At 44.4% G+C, this 20,519-nt stretch overlaps 1 protein-coding gene across 5 annotated transcripts in view; it reads left to right on the top strand.

The window, feature by feature from the left end:
* Window positions 1–20,519, top strand: part of MEIOB (meiosis specific with OB-fold) — an 83,383-nt gene that overhangs the window by 15,983 nt on the left and 46,881 nt on the right. The window contains exons 1-2 of one of the 5 annotated variants that reach the window (XM_089682105.1): window positions 9,031–9,117; window positions 10,149–11,313. The exons of 2 other annotated variants lie outside the window; for them this stretch is intronic. The gene's annotated coding sequence lies outside the window, so the exon portion shown is untranslated. Of the gene's footprint in view, window positions 1–9,030; window positions 9,118–10,148; window positions 11,314–15,762; window positions 15,801–20,519 lie in introns of those variants that run through there. 2 more of the 5 variants (XM_089682106.1, XM_089682108.1) reach the window with 2 other exon arrangements.

Below are 20,519 nucleotides of genomic sequence, written 5' to 3'. Positions count from 1 at the left end.
TGCAACATTTCATATTCCTGATACGTGCCCGCTGTGCCATGTACTTGTATGAAAAAGTCTCCTATTCTCTTTGTATCAGACTGACATACCCATCACAGCTATTCATTGGAAAGTGCAGTGAGCTGCTGTTTTTCCTCCCCCAGCTCTCTGAGCCCCTAATGCAGCTGAGAACAGAGGGTACACGTAATCACTTATAAAAAGGGGAAAAGGGTATCTATAAGATTTTTATATGCATACACAAATATTTTGCCTAATTCAAGTACTTTCTGTCCACCCTATGGCAGTTTTTAGTGGCAGCACCGGCCCTGGTCACATGGCAGGATCGCCAAGTGTTATTTTCCTGAAAACTGCAGCTATGTAAATATTGAAGAGGACTGTGGAAATGACCTTACCATGTTAGGCCTGGTTCACACCTATGCAGTTTGCACACATGTTTTTCATGCCTTTTTTAATGCATTTTGCATTTGTTATACTTTTATTAGGACAACTTGTTGTTGGGCAGATTAAAAACTGCAAAACGCATCAAAACCCCCCCACTACATTCTTTTCTGCAGCGTCTCCATTGAAGTCTATTGAACCAAAAATGCACCATTTTGCATTTCAAGAAAAGTCCCTGACTCTTTACAAAACCACAGCAGCTGGAAAAAGCATAGATGTGAACGCATCCCATAGGAAACCATGTTAAATGGACTGTAGTGTGTTTCTGCAAAAAGCACCAAAAAAAAACGCATTGGTGTAAGCCAGGCGTTAAAGCTGATGTGTGGATTTAGGCCTCATTTACACTTGCAGTTGAGGGATGCTAAAACACCACAGCTGCATTTTTACCACCCCTCATCCACTCCCCCTTTTGCTGCTGAGGTAGCAGCTGGGGATTAAAGCCGGCCATACATTATACAATTGTCTTGTTTCTTGATTAATCTCCTTAAGCGCCAGTTCACACGACATGCGTTTCAGTTGCTTTTTTTCTGCATTCAAAACGCACAGAAATTAGGTGATATGGTGGTCAATGTCATCGTTCACATCAGTGCTTGCAGTTGCAGTGTGTTCTGGTTGCAGAAAAAAAAAAAAGAACAGGCTGCATTTTTCCTGCACAGAACTGTACTGGAACGCACCAAAAACGCACTAGAACGCGCATGTCCCTATTTAAATTGAAGAAAATGAGTGGAAAAAATTAAACCAGAATGCATCAAAAATGCACCAGAACGCACCAAAACACATTTGGAATGCATCTTATCTGCGTTTCTAAGATGTCGCATGACAATTGTTGAATGTGGGGGGCCCTGAGGTAAGTGTGATGTAGTCAGGTCACTTGAAGGTGGGGGCCCTGAGGTAAGTGTGGAATAGTCAGGTCGCATGACACTTGTTGAAGGTGGGGGGCCCTGAGGTAAGTGTGGAATAGTCAGGTCGCATGACACTTGAAGGTGAGGGGCCCTGAGGTAAGTGTGGGGTAGTCGGGTCGCATGACACTTGTTAAAGGTGGGGGGCCCTGAGGTAAGTGTGGGGTAGTCGGGTCACATGACACTTGTTGAAGGTGGGGGCCCTGAGGTAAGTGTGAGATAGTCAGGTCGCATGACACTTGTTGAAGGTGGGGGGCCTGAGGTGAGTGTAGGATAGTCGGGTCGCATGACACTTGTTGAAAGTGGGGGGCCTGAGGTAAGTATAGGATAGTCGGGTCACATTACACTTGTTGAAGGTGGGGGGCCCTGAGGTAAGTATAGGATAGTCGGGTCACATTACACTTGTTGAAGGTGGGGGGCCCTGAGGTAAGTATAGGATAGTCGGGTCACATTACACTTGTTGAAGGTGGGGGGCCCTGAGGTAAGTATAGGATAGTCGGGTCACATTACACTTGTTGAAGGTGGGGGGCCCTGAGGTAAGTATAGGATAGTCGGGTCACATTACACTTGTTGAAGGTGGGGGGCCCTGAGGTAAGTATAGGATAGTCGGGTCACATTACACTTGTTGAAGGTGGGGGCCCTGAGGTAAGTGTGGAATAGTCAGGTCGCATTACACTTGCTGAAGGTGGGGGGCCCTGAGGTAAGTGTGGGGAAGTCAGGTCGCATGACACTTGTTGAAGGTGGGGGGTCCTGAGGTAAGTGTGAGATAGTCAGGTCGCATTACACTTGTTGAAGGTGGGGGGCCCTGAGATAAGTGTGAGATAGTCGGGTCGCATTACACTTGTTGAAGGTGGGGGGCCCTGAGGTAAGTGTGAGATAGTCGGGTCGCATTACACTTGTTGAAGGTGGGGGGCCCTGAGGTAAGTGTAGGATAGTCGGGTCGCATGACACTTGTTGAAGGTGGGGGGCCCTGAGGTAAGTATAGGATAGTCGGGTCACATTACACTTGTTGAAGGTGGGGGGCCCTGAGGTAAGTATAGGATAGTCGGGTCACATTACACTTGTTGAAGGTGGGGGGCCCTGAGGTAAGTATAGGATAGTCGGGTCACATTACACTTGTTGAAGGTGGGGGGCCCTGAGGTAAGTATAGGATAGTCGGGTCACATTACACTTGTTGAAGGTGGGGGGCCCTGAGGTAAGTATAGGATAGTCGGGTCACATTACACTTGTTGAAGGTGGGGGGCCCTGAGGTAAGTATAGGATAGTCGGGTCACATTACACTTGTTGAAGGTGGGGGCCCTGAGGTAAGTGTGGAATAGTCAGGTCGCATTACACTTGCTGAAGGTGGGGGGCCCTGAGGTAAGTGTGGGGAAGTCAGGTCGCATTACACTTGTTGAAGGTGGGGGGCCCTGAGGTAAGTGTGAGATAGTCAGGTCGCATTACACTTGTTGAAGGTGGGGGGCCCTGAGATAAGTGTGAGATAGTCGGGTCGCATTACACTTGTTGAAGGTGGGGGGCCCTGAGGTAAGTGTGAGATAGTCGGGTCGCATTACACTTGTTGAAGGTGGGGGGCCCTGAGGTAAGTGTAGGATAGTCGGGTCGCATGACACTTGTTGAAGGTGGGGGGCCCTGAGGTAAGTGTGGAATAGTCAGGTTGCATTACACTTGCTGAAGGTGGGGGGCCCTGAGGTAAGTGTGGGGTAGTCAGGTCGCATTACACTTGCTGAAGGTGGGGGGCCCTGAGGTAAGTGTGGAATAGTCAGGTCGCATTACACTTGTTGAAGGTGGGGGCCCTGAGGTAAGTGTGAGATAGTCGGGTCGCATGACACTTGTTGAAGGTGGGGGGCCCTGAGGTAAGTGTGGGGTAGTCAGGTCGCATTACACTTGTTGAAGGTGGGGGCCCTGAGGTAAGTGTGAGATAGTCGGGTCGCATGACACTTGTTGAAGGTGGGGGGCCCTGAGGTAAGTGTGGGGTAGTCAGGTCACATGACACTTCCTGTGGGGGGGCTGAGAAAGGCTGCATTATTCAGGTCACTAAATAATAAATCATGACTCTACCTGCAGAGGCGGGAAAACCTGGAAGGGAGACATCTTGAGGAGATTCCTGAGGAGATTCCTGTCAGACAGGGAGGGGGTGGAGCCAGGACACATTTCCTGTCAGGAGACATTTGTGAGGAAGAGGTGGAGTATGTGTGCTGGGTTATGTTATTTGGTTATGTGCCCCTGCTGGTGAGGAGTTTTAGTGACTGAGGGAGTATGCTGGGCCTTGTAGTTCCTGAGAGGCCCCCGCTATGAAGTGACAGAACAGTCAGGCTGAGGCTGGATTATTCCTAGACCTGATGTAGATGGCGGTGTTCACACAGTCTATACATCCACAATAAGGCCTGGGGGATTCCTATCTTCTATTGTAGATTTGTGTGATTTTTTTTCTCTTCTGATTTTATAATGTAACCAGCTGTGCAAAGATGAAGGAATTTGTCAGGCCTCAGTGTCTGAAGGGTTTTGTTTGCATCAGATGAGCTCTGTATTCCCATACAAGTCTATGTAAATGTCAAATCTGCTGAAAGTGTTACTAAACCCGGGCCCCTGCATTCACTCTATAAACCCGGGCCCCTGCATTCACTATATAAACCCGGGCCCCTGCATTCACTATATAAACCCGGGCCCCTGCATTCACTATATAAACCCGGGACCCTGCATTCACTATATAAACCCGGGCCCCTGCATTCACTATATAAACCCGGGCCCCTGCATTCACTATATAAACCCGGGACCCTGCATTCACTATATAAACCCGGGCCCCTGCATTCACTATATAAACCCGGGACCCTGCATTCACTATATAAACCCGGGACCCTGCATTCACTATATAAACCCAGGCCCCTGCATTCACTATATAAACCCGGGACCCTGCATTCACTATATAAACCCGGGACCCTGCATTCACTCTATAAACCCGGGCCCCTGCATTCACTATATAAACCCAGGACCCTGCATTCACTATATAAACCCGGGACCCTGCATTCACTATATAAACCCGGGCCCCTGCATTCACTATATAAACCCGGGCCCCTGCATTCACTATATAAACCCGGGCCCCTGGATTCACTATATAAACCCGGGATCCTGCATTCACTATATAAACCCGGGACCCTGCATTCACTATATAAACCCGGGACCCTGCATTCACTATATAAACCCGGGCCCCTGCATTCACTATATAAACCCGGGACCCTGCATTCACTATATAAACCCAGGCCCCTGCATTCACTATATAAACCCGGGCCCCTGCATTCACTATATAAACCCGGGCCCCTGCATTCACTCTATAAACCTGGGACCCTGCATTCACTATATAAACCCGGGCCCCTGCATTCACTATATAAACCCGGGCCCCTGCATTCACTATATAAACCCGGGCCCCTGCATTCACTATATAAACCCGGGCCCCTGCATTCACTATATAAACCCAGGCCCCTGCATTCACTATATAAACCCAGGACCCTGCATTCATTATATAAACCCGGGACCCTGCATTCACTATATAAACCCGGGACCCTGCATTCACTATATAAACCCGGGACCCTGCATTCACTATATAAACCCGGGCCCCTGCATTCACTATATAAACCCGGGCCCTTGCATTCACTATATAAACCCAGGCCCCTGCATTCACTATATAAACCCGGGCCCTTGCATTCACTATATAAACCCAGGACCCTGCATTCACTATATAAACCCGGGCCCCTGCATTCACTATATAAACCCGGGCCCCTGGATTCACTATATAAACCCGGGATCCTGCATTCACTATATAAACCCGGGACCCTGCATTCACTATATAAACCTGGGACCCTGCATTCACTATATAAACCCGGGACCCTGCATTCACTATATAAACCCGGGCCCCTGCATTCACTATATAAACCCGGGATCCTGCATTCACTATATAAACCCGGGACCCTGCATTCACTATATAAACCCAGGACCCCGTATCTACTATGTAAACCCAGTTCTGGGGGGGTTTTCCAGCCAAAAAACACTGTTTACTGGCTGTAGAAAAAAATGCCAAAAGCCAAAAACAGTCGCTGTAAAAATGTCCGGTGTGCATGAGGACTAAGGCTCCATGTACACTGGATGTTTGGAAAACTCTTCTGAATGATGGAAACTGACTGCTGGAAAACGTAGGTTAAAAAAACGTCTGTGTAGCGGTGTTTGCATTCCGCATTTATGCGTGTTTGCGTTTAGAAGTGTTTTTTAAAAGATAACCTCAGGAGACCTTCCCAAATGCCCAGAATGCACTGAGAAACAGTAAATGATTACCTATTTCAGACATTTTGAGAGAAATAGAGAGAGCAGAAGCAGAGAGAGCAGTATGTGTGGAGATGACCTGTCTTTTCTGGTTGTATTCACTATGGATCCCATCATGAGCATAATGCGGCACGTTCTAACATTTTTTCCTTCACGCAAAACCTGGAACTGACTGCGCTGGTGTACCGGGTCCATTTGAATACATGGAAAACACTTTGCATGCATTTCTGGTGATGAAAAAAGGCTCTGGACAGCATTGGATATGGAAGTTAAAAAACGCTTCTAAACGCAAACGCTTCTAAACGCGGTTGACCGCATTTACAAGCGTTTGCAACGCAGGTAAAAGCTACTCCTGAACGCAAGTATGGTGCGTTTAAAAAACGACTGTAAACTAACTGACTGTAAACGACATTGTGTACATGGACACATAGGAAAACATTAGGGAGAGTTCAGGGGCTGCTGAAAACAACACTGAACAGCTCTTGAACGTCAGTTTATCAGCTGCAGTGTACATGAGCCCTAACACTGGTAAACGCGATAAAACAAGGCAAAATGCAGTAAACTGGCTTTTTTTGGGCTATTTTTTAGCAAAAATTTTTTTTTGTGTAAAAAAACGCAAATGTGGAAAAACGCAGCTAAATACTAATGCAAAAATGCTAAAAAATGCAGAAAAACTTGCGCTTTTAACGTGACTTTATACAACTAATGCTACCGACGTTTTAAAAAAGCCCCGTGTGTATGAGGACTTAGGATTTCCATGCACACAGGATGTTTACAAACACTCCTCCTCTTGTCATCAGCGTTTTGGCAGAACAAACACCTGACACCTGTAATAGTGTTTCAGAATTTATTCTGACCATTGAAATGAATAACACTCATCACTAAATGTGCCTAGCGTGAACATGCATTTAGACACGTTTACATGCACCTTTTTTCTGCCAAAACGCCGCTGCCCCTAGACACATTGTCAGTCGTTTTTTGTACAGCTCTGAATGCACACATAGGGTGATATGGAGGGGCGTTTGGAAGCTGAAAAAAAAATGCCTGTTGCCCCTAAAAATGGCTGCAAAAGTGCCCTGTGTGTATGAGGCCCAAAGATGCTGAAGCCAGATATAACTGCATAAATCCATAATCAGAGAACAGCACAGAGCTATGGCACAATGCCAATTAAGACCACTAGATGTCAGCAATATAATGGAACAATGATTATAATAATAATAATAATAATAATAATAATAATAATAAACAGAGCACTAAACACTGAAGACATCATTTTATAGACAAATTCTGCCAAGACCACAGATCTCATCATATCTGAGCAAATTTAAATAATACAAAACAAGAGTTCATCTGTATCAACCAACAAGATGGGATCGTTCCTTCCTGCACTATACATGAGACTATTCATCCCGGCATCATAGAACATCACTACAGCCCTTTATTTCTGATTGGATTTTCTATATATTTTATAACTGGATGTCTAGACGAATTCCTCTATAAGAACCATCCATCCAGAATACAGCTAAATCTGGATGACATTGAAGATCACAATACACAAAGCTCCCTCTCCAGAATCCACAGAAACATTTCAGATCCATCCACCAAATCCCCCCACAGTAAATCATTCTACATAGGATCAGTCCACATGGAAAATTACCATTTGCATTCACAGAGAAGTGCAGACTAAATAAATAACCACAAGTCTCAATGGGGGGATTTACTAAAACTGGAGCACTCAGAATCTGGTGCAGCTGTGCATGGGAGCCAATCAGCTTCTAACTTCAGTTTGTTCAGTTAAGCTTTGACAATAAAACCTGGAATCTGATTGGTTTCCATGCAGAGCTGCACCAGATTTTGCACCGTGCAGTTTTAGTAAATAACCTCCATTATCTCTGACAGATCAATCCCAGTGACAGCTGCAATCACTAAAAAAAGCACTTTTATGGCACTTTCACACTGATCTGTAGCAAAAACGTGCTTTTGCCACAACTGCGGTGTGTTTTTCACACACAGGGCATGTGACTCAAAATCTGCATCAAAAACACAACACAGGAGCGCTTTTGTCACATTTACAATGCATTTCAATGGATGGTGCATTTCTGGTGCAGTTCTTTTAACTGACCAAATATGCCCCAAGAAATGCAGCAAGCAGGATTTTTTACACCACAACAGAAGCGTAACAGACCATTGTGAAGACATACATAGGGGAGCATTCATCTTCAGCTTTTCTTGCGCTTTTTTTTAAACGCAAAAGCACTTCAAAAACTCCTCAGTGTGAAAGCAGCCGTTAGTCTAGGTTCACTCCCAAATGTTCAATAAATAAATGAAAAAAATATATATATACAAATATTGTAAAAATAATAAAAAATAAAGCTGTTATTTTAAAAAATTGTAAGAAACTGAGGAGAGGAGGGCTAGCCAACCCAACTTGCCCTTTACCCCGGGGTCACACCTAAGCGTTTTTCACAGCATTTTGCAGAAACACACTACAGGAGGACAGATTTTACATTGCTCTGTAAAGAGAATATGTTCCATCGCTTTGTTATATAATTCCTTATTAATAAAGTGATTTAAAGATGATTCCCATCATGATTATTTTCCTTCTATTTCTGAACGTCGCAGCAGGTATGTGTTGTTATCAGGGTGTTATATAGTGGGTGTTAGGTGTAAAATGGGTGTGTTAGAATAGGAGATCCCGGCAATATTAATACGTGATAGATGTGCCGGGACATAACACAGACCCCCCCTCCCCTCCCCCAACATAGTGTTCATATCTGGTCATTCTGCCGGTAGATCGGTTATTTTTCAGTGTCCTGTAGCAGGTCCAGCTGTGCTGACAAAGTGTCAGTTGGAGGTGGAGGAAACCATATTTAGCTGACAGGGCCGCCGGCAGTAATCAGATTTTGTTTACATGGCTAATATATATATATATTTATTTATTTTTTTATTAAGAAAAAAAAAAGGCTTTTTCCTCTGATATTGCTGCCTACAGTACTCAGCCTTTATTTATATGGCTAAAGCTTTTTTTTAATTAAAAACTATTAACTATATTTAATTAAAGCGTGTAGCTGGCCAGCTAAGACCAGTCCTAGGTTGCTAATATGGTTCACATATATGTGTATACCAAACCTGCCAATAATCTCAGTACAGTGTATATGTACATATGTTAAAGCCAAAAGCAGAATCATTGCTGTGATTTATGTCTTTGATTGTTATATGACATTTATATATTCATTGTGTTAGCAGAAGCAGAAAAGGAAAATATGCCTTTAAGAGTTAGTATAAGGTGAGCCAATCACAGACAGTCTCACACTGTACAGAGCCTTAACCAATCCCAGCCAGTTTCACATTTGTGCCTGTGTAAAACTCTCTGCTAGGATTTTCTAGAGACACATGCTCACCAGACAGAAGAGGAAACAGACACAGTTCCAATCAGAAAAGCTTTATGGAAGCAGAGAAGGCCAAATAGGTATTTAATGCACTTGTGTGTTCCTCTGTTGTTTAGTAATGCAGGTAGATCTGTATGTAAAAACTGTTGTATGTGTTTACTTGTAGTTCCACCGAACGTACGAACTTACGAATCAAGTCACTGTAGAGTAATCTTCACACCATAATTTCTGCTTTCCAGATGCATTTTTCCATGTGAGTTCACTTGTTTTTGATGCATTCCAATGCATTTTTTTTTGACACTTGAGAAATCTTGATTTTCATTCAGGACAATGTACGTTCTGGTGCATTTACAAGCAGTTTCATGCAGTCTGCGCAAAAGACAAAAAAAGCGCAGCAGGTTGTACTTTTGTAGAAAGCACTGAAACTGACCGCACTGGTGTGAACTACGGCCATTGGAATACATGTCAATATCTGTGAATGCATTTTAGATGCAGTTTAAAGATGTACTGGAAAGCATCTGGAGTGAACCAACCCTAAAGAAAATGGAAAACTGCCGTGGTGATGCTAGCGACATACTGCAGTATATTAGTCATTTTCTATGTTGCCCAGAGTTACACTTTCACATAAATGTAGTTTCAGGGCTTATGGTCCCAGGCACATTGTTGCCAGGGGCGGACTGACAACTCATGGGGCCCCCGGGCAATAAGGGATCATGGGGCCCCTGTGTCCTTGCCCAAACTCAAAAAAGCCTATGAAAAAGGTACCAGGGGCATCTCATGGGGCCCCCTACTGACCCCGGGCCCTCGGGCAGTGCCCGAGTTTCCAGATGGTCAGTCCGCCCCCGATTGTTGCGCTGCATTAGCCATTTGTTACCGCAACACAATAGTGTGATCAGGCCATAGGGAGTTAAACAACTACCATCCCCATGTCATATATAGAGTCAAATGTATTATTTTATCATTTTAGGGACATGCATACCAAGAAAAGTTGTAACTGTTCAAAGTATTTAGCAATTCCTACAGTGATCGCTGCCCCTGACAATATTTAATTTGTGATTTGCTGGCTTACTTGAGAGCTGTGAAGATAATCCTGTTTTGTTTCTTTCTCTAGGTGCTAAAATCACGAGCGTCGAAATACCAGACCATGATGTGTTCGTTACGGAGGGACAGCGGCTGCTGGTCCCATGCTTTTTTAACGTGGATGAACCCAGCGGGGGTCATCAGATTGATTTGGGGTGGAGCATGATGTCCAACGACAGCGATGTATTCAGACCAATAGTCCATCTAAAAGCCACCGAGGTTCTGTTTGTAAGTGAGACAAATGAAAGGGCATCGATACAACTGAGGCAAGTGCGCAAGGGACACTGCTCCCTGGTCATTGATCCTGTCAGCATCAGTGATAACGGCACGTATCAGGTTCACATTGAATTGAATTGAATTGAATTCACAGGAATTTGAGGCACAAGGTAACTGATGCTGTAAAATTGATGGAAGAGGGGCGCATGCACGAGGAGCCCGAGGAGCCCAAGGTGCCGGATACAGTTATCGAGATGGAATCCGTTGAAATTGACCAACAGATGGAGACAACACATGTACCAGATCTACCGGAGAAGATTCCAATTATACAAAGAATGTCTCTGTCATTGGCGATGAGGAATAAGTACAACTACAAATTCAAATATCCATCTCAGATGTATCAGCCTAGTCCATCTACAGAGAATCTACAAACATATGTATTGCCTGAAATGTACAAAGATTGGACCCCCAAACCTGCCCCGACACAGCTATTGGAACCGGTTATATCGTTGGATGAATGCAGCCAACCGATACAACCAACGGATGCACCGGATCAAACTTCAGCTCTAAGTTCTAAGACACAGAGGATGCTGACCCGCAGGAACATAATCCAAAGGAGACCTTCCATACCGAGCAATGATTCAAGCACAGATGAAGAAATTCCTGTAGACAGTGAAGAGTTGCACAATGCACCAGATCTACATCTGAAAGTTCCAAAAGCTAAAAAGAAAAGAAAGTGGTTGTTCGGCAGGCGTAAAAAGTAAAAGAGGGCACCACAGTTACCAAGCCGCACACAGAGAAGCCGGAGGAGATCTCCGATGTCGCAGGCTCATCCATCTGCTGTGGCTGTACCAACAGAAGCGACGGATCCATCTCAGGCAGTCGTACCAACAGTTGAAATGCCTGAAGACATTAAACAGCCCGGCCACCCATAGAGCTCAGCAGGACCTGCCCATGTCTGCTCTGCAAAAACTAAGCAGGTATGGATGTGGCAACCACCCCCCTCTGCTCCGATCAGCAGGGGATCTTCTCTGTGTATATATCCAGCTTTAGGCTGGCGATTGATGGTTCGTTCATCGGCCGAATTTTCGGACGATAAATGAAAAATCGGTCATTGCTGGCAACGATGCTGCCACCAATGTCCACGGAAAACGGCTGTTTTTCGTGGATTTTTCAGCATGACCGGCTGACGGGCTGGCCCCACTAACGGTGTGATTATTTTTCGTGCGGCTGAAAATTCGGCCGATAAACGACCCATCTATGGCCTGCATTACTCATTCACATTGGAGGGAGATATCAAGGGGGCCGCTTTATCAGCTTCTGATGGGCTCCCGCTCGCAGGTCCCCACAACAACTGGGTCAGGGTTGTGGGGAAGAGACCCTTGTCCTCTTCAGCATAAGGACAAGCATCTTTGAGGGGCTTCCCTGCCTGGCAAGGTACCACCCTCCATGTTGAGGGCATGTGGCCTGGTATGGTTCAGGAGGAATCTGGTGGGGAGGGAGGGGTCAGTATCCAGATTATGATAGGCCACCAGCCCACAGACCCCCACAACCACCAAGCCAAAGTTGTGGGGAAGAGGCTCTTGTCCTCTTCAACATGGGGACAAGGTGCTTTTTCTGGGAAAAAAAAGAGGGAGTGGGAAGACCCCCCTGGCAAAGTACCCAAACCTACCATGTTAAGGGCATGTGGCCTGATATGGTTCAGAAGAAAGGGAGCGCAGGCTCGTTCCTTCCCCTTCATGTCCTTCAAGACTGCATGCTCACATAAGAGTATGGTATGGAATATGGAAGGGGGGGAGGAATTAACACCCTTTTTTTGTTTTTTTGCAATGGGTCACCCAATGGGAGGAAGCAAAGGCTCGTTTACTTCCTTTTCCTGTGGGTATCTGGTGGGGGATAATTATCTAAGCACTCCCTTATTTTGAAAGGGGTTTCCAGATTCTGATAAGCCCCCCCCCTGCTCGCAGACCCTCACAACCACTGGGCGTAGGTTGTGAGGAAGAGTCCCACGTCCTCTTCAACATGGGGACAAGGTGCTTTTTTGGGGGAAAAGGGGGGAGTAGGAGGACCCCCCGGCAAAGTATCCAAACCAACCATGTTGAGGGCATGTGGCCTGATATGGTTCAGGAGAGAGGGAGCGCAGGCTCGTTCCTTCCCCTTGACGTCCTTTAAGACCACATGCTCACATAAGGGTCTGGTATGGAATTTGGGGGGGCCTCACACCTTTTTTTGTCTGTTTTGTTTTGCATTGGGTCCCCCAATAGGAGCAAGCACAGGCCCGTTTCCTTCCTTTTAGCAGAATGTATTTTGGGGAGTAATTCCACATATACCCATGGCATGTGTGAGCAGTAAATCATTTTGGTGACAATTTTGTGTAAAAAAAATATATATTTTTTTGTCATTTTCCAAAAACTTGTGGTAAAAAAATAAATTCTTCTATTGATTCAACATGCCTCTCAGCAAATAGTTTGGGGTGTCTGCTTTCCAAAAAGGGGTCGTTTTGGGGGGTGGGGGCATTCTATGCCCAGCATTAGAAGTTTATGCCACACATCATTCACTCTTCTAACCACCTGAAGACCAAGCCTTTTCTGACACTTTTTGTTCACATGAAAAAAAATCTGTATTTTTTGCTAGGAAATTAATTTAAACCCCCAAACATTATATATTTTTTTAAAGCAGACACACTAGTGAATAAAATGGTGGTTACTAATATTTTTTATGGCACATAGTACTCCGCGATTTTTCAAAAGCAAATTTTAAAAAGAAAAAATACACTTTCTTTTACATTTAATGCACAAAAACAATATATTGGCCAATTATTTGGTAACATATAAAAGATAATGGTATGCTGAGTAAATAGATACCAAAGATGACATGCTTTAAAACTGTGCATGCCCCGTGCAATGGCGACAAACTGCAAACATTTTTATTATCCATAGGCAACACTTTAAAAGCTACCATTTTAGATTTACAGAGGAGGTCTAGTGTTAGAATTACTGCCCTTGATCTGATGTTCACGGTGATACCTCACATGCATGGTGAAACCGCTGTTTACATACCGCCACAGGGTCAAGGCTTCTGAACACAGGTGTGCGTGCATGGGAGCAGCATTTTTTTTTTTTAGTTATTTTGATTTTTAGTGTATGGCCTTGCAGGGGTATAGACTGTGTATGCCCTGTGTGAACTTGTATTTGATGAGATATCAGAGGTCAAAACAGACCACTCATATCTCTATTTTGAGACCGACAAAGGGACTGAAGACAGAGTTCAGTCCTTTTCTCTGCACCCTCTGCATTTTCTGCAATGCATATAAATGAACAGAGATCTCTGCATAGAGGCTCCTTTTCTTTCATAAACTATGGCAGTGATGAATGAAGTGATCGCTCGCTATGTAAGGTGAGGGACCAGGGGTGGACTGACAACTCATGGGGCCCCCGGGCAATAGGGGATCATGGGGCCCCTGTGTCCTTGCCCAAACTCAAAAAAGCCTATGAAAAAGGTACCAGGGGCATCTCTTGGGGCCCCCTACTGACCCCGGGCCCTCGGGCAGTGCCCGAGTTTTCAAATGGTCAGTCCGCCCCTGTGAGGGACTACAGGGCAGGATGTCAGATTGGGAAGGGGGGCACTAAAGACTAAAGGGGAGGGCAGATGTGGTGGGGAAAAGTACATTTGGAAATTTTTTTTCGCCTATGTCATTTCCATTGCAGCACATCATCCTAGTGAGAGGACAGAGGAGGGAAGCCGTAAGCTGCAGGAGAGGATCTGTGTTGCGGGGGGACAAAATCAATGCAGGGGGGTGAATGTAGGGAGACAGACAGAAATGCTGAGAGTATTAGTGCGGTGAAGAAGGGGTGTATTCTAGGTGACAGCGGGGCAGAAATGACTAGCAGCGGCAGTGGTGAGGGGCGCACATGTTTGGGGGAATAGCTCTGATCAGCGGATTGTCATCTGCTGATCAGAGATATTGTTTTGTTCAGCAGAGTCTGCTGAATAGTCCTGCTATAGACTTGTGGTCACTGAAGTAACCATGAACTTATAGTAGAAGGAGGCATGTCAGGTCCGTACTGCGTACTGACTTGGCCAGCTAGAAGCAATGCTGTAGGGCCGTACGCCGTACAGACCTGGCACTGAAAGGGCTAAAATGCACAATCTCTAATGCCCTAATAATTCTGCCTTTTGCAGAGTAGAGTAGGAACTGGCCTGAGAGGGATTACCTTGACGTAGTTGGCCAGCTTAAACATGTATTGCAATGCATGTGAACTAAAAATCCCTGTTTTCACTCAGTTTACTAGAAAGGGTATATAGCAGTAAGCAGACGGTTCATTTAGAATTTTTAGCGTTGACATCTGGTCGCACCCCTTTAGCAACGGATGGGATATAATCACGTATAAACTATTTGGATTCGAGCAAAGATTGCCAGCCTAGAAGAGGTTTGGAGTTACTCTGTGCAAAACCCTTGCATAGAGCAGGTGAACACAACATGTTTATTATTTTAATTTAAAAAATTGTCTTTACAATGCGTTAACCGCTTAGTATCCAGACTATTTACCCCCCCCTTCCGGACCAGGCCATTTCTTGTGTTACGGCACTGCGTTACTTTAACTGAGAATTGCGCAGTCATGCAACGCTGAACCCACATGAAAGTCACGCCTTTTTTTTCCCACAAATTGAGATTTCTTTCGGTGGTATTTGATCGCCTGTGCGGTTTTTATTTTTTGCGCTTTAAAAAAAAAAAAAAAAAAAAAGACCAAAAATTGAGAAAAATACTATATTTTTTACTTTTTGCTATTAAACATGTCCAGTAAAATATTTATAAGAAACACTGCAGCCGTGCCCCGTCAGTGATTGCTTGTAATCGCCGGGACCCGGAGGATAATGACCTGCCGGGACCCGGTGATGGACACCCGCTGCCGCAATCGGCGGGACGGGTAGGGCGGGCACGCGCCTTGCGCGCGCCCCTACCTGTTTTGCAGAGCGAGGTTAAAAGATGGTGTTCTGCGCAGAGGTACCGCCCTACCGCAGTAAAAACACTGTGGCTGGGCGGCAACCAGTTAATCCATACTAAGGCCTCGTTCACATGGGCATACTAAAGTGTGCGGCCTTTCAGGGGTGTACGCTGTGTATGCCCTGTGTGAACTTGTATGTGGTGAGATATCAGAGGTCAAAACAGACCACTCATATCTCTATTTTGCGACCGACAAAGGGACTCAAGACAGAGTTCAGTCCTTTTCTCTGCAGCCTCTGCATTCTCTGCAATGCATATAAATGAACAGAGATCTCTGCATAGAGGCTCCTTTTCTTTCATAAACCGTGGCATAGTAAACACTGTTTACTATGCTACAGTGATGAATGAAGTGATCGCTCGCTATGTTCATCCTGTTTAACTGCACACCCCCCCCCCCCCCGTTTTCTCTCCATCCTGACAGCCGTTTCCCTCTGGAGAAACAGCTGCAGCCGGCGGGAGAAGGTGAGGGACTACAGGGCGGGATGTCAGATTGGGGAGGGGGGCACTAAAGACTAAAGGGGAGGGCAGATGTGGTGGGGAGAAGAGTACATTTTGAAATTTTTTTTCGCCTATGTCATTTCCATTGCAGCACATCATCCTAGTGAGAGGACAGAGGAGGGAAGCCACAAGCTGCAGGAGAGGATCTGTGTTGCAGGGGGACAAAATCAATGCAGGGGGGTGAATGTAGGGAGACAGACAGAAATGCTGAGAGTATTAGTGCGGTGAAGAAGGGGTGTATTTTAGGTGACAGCGGGGGAGAAATGGCTAGCAGTGGTGAGGGGCGCACATGTTTGGGGGAATAGCTCTGATCAGCGGATTTCCTTCGGTGGTATTTGATCACCTGTATTTTTTGCGCTTTAAAAAAAAAAAAAAAAAAGACCAACAATTTTGAGAAAAATACTATATTTTTTACTTTTTGCTATTAAACATGTGCAGTAAAAAATAAAAAATAAAAAAATCAAATTTCTTCATAAATTTAGGCCAAAATGTATTCTACGACATGTCTTTACCAAAACAAAAATCCCAATACGTGTAAATTAATTGGTTTATGTGAATGTTATAGTGTTTACAAATGGCGGTATAGATACTGCAATTTTTTTTTTTCTACTAGTAATGGCTTCAATCAGCGACTGCGGTGGACATTCTGACACTGGGGGGGGGAACTGACTTGGTGTCACTGATATCCCCAATGACACAAATACAGTGATCAGTGCTAAAAAAAAAAGCACTGACACTGTACTATCTCTGCTATAGAGCAGCCAGGATGTGGTTAAGGATGCACAAGCTAAATAAAGTCCTAACCACTTCCCCACCGCCGTATAGCAGATGTACAGCTACACTGTGGCACGGGTGCCCAAAATCACGTATATACACACGTGATTTCACATTTCCGGGTAGGACGCACACGCCCTACCCGCGCCGCTGATCGCAGCCCCGGGTCTCAATCACTGGGTCCCGGGCGGTGATTACCCACTGGCGCCCAGTGATAACTGACAGGGAGGAGAGCTGCTTTGTTTACCAACAGCATTCCTCCCTGTCAGCTTGGGCACACTGCTCTGGATGGCTGAGAAGAGCCAGTGTGCTTTTATAGTGAAGAACATACACCCCCGCCCCCTAGTAAAACACTCCAAGCACTTATTTAACCCTTTGATCGCCCCCAAATGTTAACCCCTTCCTGCCCAGCGCTTTTTTTTTTTTAGCAATGATCACTGTATTGGTGTCATTGGGGATGTCAGTGACACCAAGTCAGTTCCCCCCAGTGTCAGAATGTCCGCCACAGTCCTGCTATAAGTCACTGATCATCGCCATTATTAGTAAAAAACAAAACAAACAAAAAAAAAAATTCCAGTATCTATACCGCCATTTGTAAACGCTTTAACTTTCATGTAAACCAATTAATTTACACATATTGGGATTTTTTATTTTAGCAAATAATGCATTTTGGCCTAAATATATGAAATTTGATTTTTTAAATTGTTTTATCGGATATGTGTAACCACTTCCATTCTTCCCTATAGTAGAAATACTGCTACAGGGCGGCACGGGTGCACCAAATTATATATATATATATATATATATATATATATATTCGCACCCCTCCCAGATAGCGTCAGATGGCCCATCAGTACACCTGTAATCACATTTACCCCTTGATTGCCAGGAACACGTTCATACACTATAAACTTCCAATGCTAGTATAGTGTCTGAACGGATCAACATCTTTGACCAGATCAGAACTATACCAGCGTTCACATTAGTATAGCGTCCCCAAAAACGCAGCATTAGCGGGATCAGCCCCAACACCTGCCAGCACCTACGTTTAGCTCCTATGCTTACCCCCCCCCCCCCTGCTTTTTTTGCTGTGTTTCCGATGCTTTCTCTGTGTGCCTATTACCCAGCCTGCACCTGTCAGACCTGGACGTGTGACCCAAAAAACACACCAAAAATGCAACGCAGGTATGTTTTTGATGCATATTTGCCACATTTTCTATTCTATTCAATTTAATGGGGACCTGCGTTTTTGGTGCATTTTGAAAACTGCACCAAAGATGCAGCATGCAGGACTTCTCAAAATGCACCGCACTTGCAGCGCAGTGGTGTGAAGAGTCACTTTGGATTTAACAGCATTGTGTTTTTGTTGCATTTTTAGCACAGTAAAAATGCATCAGTGTGAAAGCAACCTAAAGGACCACAAGCTGTCCTGTGCATTACATAGTCCTGAACGTTGCACTCTGGTTGCTGTACTGTATGTCCTAAACTAAGCAATTTTGGAGGCATTTTAGGGCCTTAAGGTCTCTTTCACACAAAGTGAATCCGCTTGCTCAGTAGAAGATCTCTCCGCTGATCCCCGCTGACCTAGCAGATGACAGGTCCGTGTCCGCTCCGCAGCTGCAGAGTGGACACAGACACAGCCCGCTGTCCTCCATGGGCGGTCGGATGAAAATGCACCGCCTGTACGTTTCCATCCGACTGCCATCCGATCTGATAGACAGAAGGGGAATGGATCCCCATCCGTCTCTTTTTGGCAGATTGGATCTGATTGGATGTCGGTGGGTGTAAATGGACACATGTCCGTTTACAACCGCCGCTCCATAGAAGAGAATAGAAGTTCCAATCAAGTCTGCCTGAAAACCGGGCAGGCGGACCCGATGGGAACGTCCGTGTGAAAGGGGCCTAACAAATGCACAACAGCAGAATTTCTTCAAAATGTTTGGTCTTTTTTCCATGCACACTGACTTAAAAAAAACGCTGCTCCTGGAGGGGTTTAGCATTTTGCCTGTAGAAGCAGCAAATGTTATCCTGTGTGTCCATGCACATTAGGCAGTCCCGAGTTGTTTTTTAAGCTCAACATTTAGAGGCAGAAAAAACTATTCAGTTTTGTATTTTTGAGAGCGGGTTTTCTGGCAGAAAAACACACCAAATGCTCCTAAACGCTACTACAAAAACTGTTCGGAATTAGCATTTTTTTCTGCCAAGAGTACTGGCGTTTTTATAAGTCAGTGTGCATGGAACCATATATAGAAAAAGCCTTCACGCAATACGGTGTTGATATTATTATACAGTGATGTGCTGCCCACATAGAACGTGTTCCCACATACAGAAAAAGTGTATATGCAGCGCTCAAATAATGCTCTAATATATTAGATGTATACCATAAACATATCATTGTGCATAGTAAACACATATACTCCAATAAATACCAAATTATACATCCAAAAACGTACAAATCTTTGTGTCATAAGTGACAAACGCATGTGCCCAAACGTGCGTTAAAATTATTCACAATTAAACATATGTCCATAAAAAAAAATAAAACATACATATATAAATGTGCAAATCCTAGTGGCTTAAGTGACAAACGCATGTGCCCAAACGTGCATTGAAATTATTCAAAATTAAACATATGTCCATAAAAAAAATTAAAACATACATATATAAACGTGCAAATCCTAGTGTCATAAGTGACAAATGCATGTGCCCAAACGTGTGTGGAAATGATCCAGAATTAAACATACTGTATGTCCATCAAAAAAATTAAAACATATACATATATAAACGTGCAAATCCTAGTGTCATATGTTGTCATTTTTTTCATGGACATATGTTTAATTTTGGATACATTTTGGGGCAGCACAGTGGCTAAATGGTAGCACTTCCGCCTGGCAGTACTAGGGTTGTTGGTTCGAATCCCAACCACAGCACCACCTGCCTGGAGTTTGCATGTTCTCCCTGTGCCTGAGTGGGTTTCCTCTCTCACTCCAGACATGCTGGTAGGTTAATTGGCTCCTGTCTAAATTGTCCATAGTATGTGTATGTATGAATGTGAGTTAGGGACCTTAGATTGTACACCCCTTGAGGGTTAGGGACTGATGTGAATGTACAATATATATGTAAATTGACGGCGCTATCTAAGTACCTGAAATAAATAAATCCTAGTGTCATAAGTGACAAACACATGTGCCCAAACATACGTTGAAATTATTCAAAATTAAACATATATCCATCAAAAAAATGAAAACATATACATATATAAACGTGCAAATCCTAGTGTTATAAGTGACAAATGCATGTGGCCAAACATACATTGAAATTATCCAAAGTTAAACATATGTCCATCAAAATAATTAGCACATATTAAGTTCCAAATTCATCATAAATCACATCCATGTGGTGAACTTGCTGTGTTTGAAATTCACCATATGCTATTAAACAATTTTTTAGTGAATTGTGCCTTTAATAACTGCCGTGGTTCATGTGATATTCAAATCCAACCGAAGTGCAATAGTGTCCCTCTTCAGTGTCCACACCCCCCCGACACACTATTGCGCTCACCTTAATGTCTGACCTGTATCCCAGGTCAAACTGCGCTTTTCCCTTTTGACCAGGTTGGTATATAGATGTAACTGCTCATCCGCCATCAGCTTACTATCTCCTCCAACTCCACTCCATACATATGAAAATACTATGAGGAGTATCTTTTTTGTATGTATGGAGTGGAGTTGAGGAGATAGTAAGCTGACGGTGGAAGAGCAGTTACATCTATATACCTACCCGGTACTCAAGTTGTTAAAAAACATGCAACATTTCATATTCCTGATACGTGCCCGCTGTGCCATGTACTTGTATGAAAAAGTCTCCTATTCTCTTTGTATCAGACTGACATACCCATCACAGCTATTC

Source organism: Staurois parvus, unplaced genomic scaffold, assembly GCF_062004578.1.
Source record: "Staurois parvus isolate SC_StPar_1 unplaced genomic scaffold, SC_StPar_1.0 ptg000285l, whole genome shotgun sequence".
NCBI lineage: Eukaryota > Metazoa > Chordata > Amphibia > Anura > Ranidae > Staurois > Staurois parvus.
This window is presented reverse-complemented; position numbering and strand designations above follow the sequence as displayed.